The 4,197-nt window shown below is 48.7% G+C and overlaps 1 protein-coding gene across 2 annotated transcripts in view; it reads left to right on the top strand.

The window, feature by feature from the left end:
- The window catches only part of Tmem212 (transmembrane protein 212), a 32,643-nt gene that overhangs the window by 3,409 nt on the left and 25,037 nt on the right, over nt 1-4,197 (top strand). The gene's annotated exons all lie outside the window — the stretch shown is intronic.

Here is a 4,197-nt window from a genome sequence, read left to right as displayed (position 1 = left end):
TGGATCCATGAACACATGGCCTGCAGAGCCATCTCTGATGAAGACACTGGATCCTAAACACATGGCCTGAAAAGCCGGCTCTGGTGAAGAGACTGGATCCCATGCATTCAATTAAAGAATCTACATGTAGAGAGTGAGGGTCTTGGCCAGAAACAAGCCACAGCGTACCTCCCAGAGCTTTGCTAGTACAAGATCAGGGTTCCCCTTACATCCTGCTGAGCAGGCTTCTCAACTGTTTTAGATGGGGCTCAGCCATGTGGGGGCTTAGCAGTCATGGGACTACCATTTACCAGACAGCAGAAAAGGAGAGACAGTGTTTGGCAGTGGTTAAAATAATGAAATCAGAGTTTATTCAGTACTAATGCAGAGTGGAGAAGGAGAGCTCCGGACAGGACCAGGTTCTACTCCAGATGCTGCAGCACAGCAGAGAATGTAGGTCAAGGAGCAGGGAGTGGGGCAGTGGATAGGAAATTACACAGAGGAAACAGCAAGGAGAAATTATGGGGATTTTTGCTGAGCAGACATTGTCTGCAGGGTGATGCTGGAAGATAAAGAGATCAAACACACGGTTAATCAAATATCTTGGTTAAATGTTTTTATTTATCCACTACTGTCTTTTAATTCATTTGTTGTGTATGTGAACATACATGGGTGCCCCTGTGCAATTGTGGGAGTCAGAGAACAGCATTCAGCAGCCAGTTCTCTCCTTACACCATGTGGGGTCAAACTCAGGCCTTCGTCTTGGCAGCAAGAGCCCTTACCTGCTGAGCCATCTCTTTCACAGGTCCCCAGGAAGATCTTACAAGGAAGTGCTGATTCTGGCAGTTTGGCCGGTTGGAGTAAGCAAATTGATCTTTGTCAGCGGTTAGTTTCCCACTTGAATAGTCCAAGCCTCTTTTTAGTCATCCTGCCTAAAAACAAATTAGTCATCTCGTCATCCAAACCAATTCTTTCTTCTCCAATTTCCCTTTCTTTGTGTTGGGAAATCAATTTCAAACCAAGAATGACCTTTGACTCAATTCTTTCTGCTAAAGTAGTCGCTTTTCAGACTGTGGAGATAAATCACTGGGAACCAATGGGAGACAGGGTCAGAGCTGGGGGAATCTATGGGTAGAAGGGTCAGTGCTGGGGAAACTATGGACAAGAGGGTCAGTGCTAGCGATCTATAGATGGCAGGATTAACACTGGGGATCTATAGAAGGCAGGGTCAGCACTGGGGATCTATGGGCAGCAGGCTCAGCATTGGGGGATCTATGGGCAGCAGGCTCAGCACTGGGGATCTATGGGCAGCAGGGTCAGCACTGGGGACCTATGGGCAGCAGGGTCAGTATTGGCGACCTATGGATGGTAGGGTCAGCACTGGGGAATCTATGGCAGCAGGGTCAGCACTGGGGATCTATGGACTGCATGGTCAGCACTGGGGATCTGTGGTCAGTGCTGGGGATCTATGGGCGGCAGGGTCAGTGCTGGGGATCTATAGAAGGCAAGCTATACAACTCTTACAGATGACCTAAGTTCAGTTTCCAACACCCATGGTAGGCAACTCAAACCTGCCTGAAACGCCAGCTTCAGGGGGTCTGTGTGATGAATCTTTTCTGGCCTCTAAGGAACTCTCTCTCTTTCCCTCTCTCTCTTACACACACACACACACACACACACACACACACACACACACACACACACACACACACACTAAAAACAAATCAACAAATTTACTAAAGGAAATAAAGTAAAAGTAGATGAGAATGCGAGTTTGGTACACTAGAAGTATGTAGGTATTAATTTTAGTAGGAAAACAAGAGAGATAGAGCCTGGAGCAAGTCTCAAGGAAGGCTATGACAGGTGATGGGCAAGTCCAGCCAGAGACCAGCATCTGCGGAGGCAAAGAAGTGACCTTGTGTTTGGGACACAGACAGTTCCATTTTCCCGTTCACTACCTGCGTCATGAATATAGATGCACCGTGGCCAGCCAGCCTCCCGCTCTTGACGCCACCTGCCACCATGCCTTCCCCGCCTGCCGCCACATCTTTCCCACCTGCCGCAGCATCTTCTTCCTAGCGAGCCGCCATGTCTTCTCATCCCCCAGTGGACAGTATCTCCCTGAAACTGTCAGGCGAAATAAATCCTCCCTCCCATAAGCCGTTTTTGTCAGGGTATTTTATGACAGAAATAAGAAAGTAACCAATACAGGGTCTCAGGGAGTCCAGGCTGGCCTCAGACTCTGTGTATGGAGAGTAACACTGAATTTCTGATCCTCCTGCCTCCGTATGCCGAGTGGTAAAACTACAAATGTGGGCCACTGTGCCCAGTTCATGTAAAGCCGGGGATCACAGTCAGGGCTTCTGCATGTCAGGAAAGCATGTTGCTAACAGAACTACACCTTCAGCCTCATTGTATAGATGCAACGTGTGAACGCTGGCGTACTTACTACCGGGTCTGCCCTCTATTCAGGCGGCATGAAGATTTGCTATCACTACTTTATCTGCCTCACGACTACCTCGCTGCTTACTGTAGTAGATGCTTGTAAGTGACTGCGTTGTGTATCCTATCTTCGCATGATGCCTCTAAAATCGCTTCCTTCAATTCATCCGCTTCTGGGAACTGCACGCTGTACTTAAGCAGTTTAAAAGTCCAGTGGAAGGGCTCACAATTACCCCAGAAAGCCAGCCAATAGCACGGCAGAGGGAGGGAGCGCCCTCTCTCCTGCAGCAGGTTCCTCACCTCCTGTCCCTCTGATTCACCAGCCCTTCTCTTCCCAGACAGCCTGCTCCTTCCTCCTTTTCTTTGCCCTCGTGACTTCCGTTCCCTACTCTCAAATCTCTTCCTTTTTCATTCTTTCCCTCTTCTTATCTAAATATAAAAGCGAGCACCAGGAAGATGGGTGTGCTCAGCCCCATCCCATCAGCCAAGTGGATTTAAACAGTTACGGAGCAGTCAAACATCCTAGGCTTCCACTTGGTGGAAGAGTTTTCTCAGAGCCGTGTGTAAACAAGGCAAAATTCAAGCTGGCGGCTGTGACCAAAATAACAGGAAACTGACTGCAATTCTGCAGCGTGTTTCAGCTCTCAAAAGGAAAGAAACTCCTGCCAGCACATTAAGGCAAGCTAGAATCTCAGCATCCCACAATGTCTGCTGTCTCCAGAGCTAAGCCAGCCAAGGGACAGGAGCAGTCTCCCGCCCTCCTTCTGCTTCTGAGGTTCTGATTGATGACAGGTGAGCCGTGTGTCTGTCTGGAAGCTGAGACAGCCCCAGGCTCCATGGCTCAGCTCTTAGTACTTCTCCCGTTTGCTGGGCTGTTTGTGCCTCCGCTGCCTCCTTAACATCCCCTGGAAAGGTTCCTCTTGCAGAATCAAGCCAGGAACTTCTTTTGACTGCAGATGGTCCTGTTTTTATCCATGGGACATTCATGGTAAACCCACGCCAAGTCTGCAGTCTTGGGCTCGTCAACTGGAGCTATGCGTGAGCAGGAGTTTCTCCCTCCCAGTTTCTCTAAATCCAAGATTCAAAATGGTAAATAGACTAAGTTTGGAGCTCCGCGAACAGCATCCCACTGGCTGCAGCATCCCACTGGCTCGCATGGGAAAGCTCTCATTTCCCCTGCACCCAGCAGGTCTGAGAGCTGATTCATACTTACTCCTCAGACAGAATTGAAATTGGGCTGTGTTTAAACCTTTCTGCACTCGGCTCATCTCTTTCTGACTTTCTATCCGGACCTCCAAACCCAAGCTTTGATTGAGAAGAAGGATTTCTGTGGTTTGGGGATAAGTGATTTCTAGTCTCAATAACCACAAACGGCTCCTTCTTCAGACCTCACGATGAATCCAAGATGAGCTCAGAAATTCTTTTTCCATTATCTACTGCGGCATTCTGGACACACCGCCCCCTCCTTATTAACTATTTTCTTTCTGCACTCTGGGCCTTTTTCTTTAAACATGAACTGTAGAGGAAAACTCTTCATCAAAGCAGACGCGCCTGCACCTGGAACACTAATGCGTTGTCGCACGTCCATCCTAACGACTGTCTTTGTTACTTAGGAAACAGAGGTCACGTGTCTGCATCCCCTCAGCGGGTCAAGGCCACAAAATGAAACGAAAGCAAACTGTGAAAGACCAGGCCAGGGCTGGGGATGACTCAGGCCTTGGAGACAGGTCTCCATTTCAGTCTGTCCCATCTGGAAAGATGAAAACCAGAATACTG

The sequence above is a fragment of the Microtus ochrogaster genome, chromosome 1 (assembly GCF_000317375.1).
Source record: "Microtus ochrogaster isolate Prairie Vole_2 chromosome 1, MicOch1.0, whole genome shotgun sequence".
Taxonomy (NCBI): domain Eukaryota; kingdom Metazoa; phylum Chordata; class Mammalia; order Rodentia; family Cricetidae; genus Microtus; species Microtus ochrogaster.
Note: the sequence above shows the minus strand (reverse complement) of the source record. Positions and strands in the feature narration are given on the sequence as shown.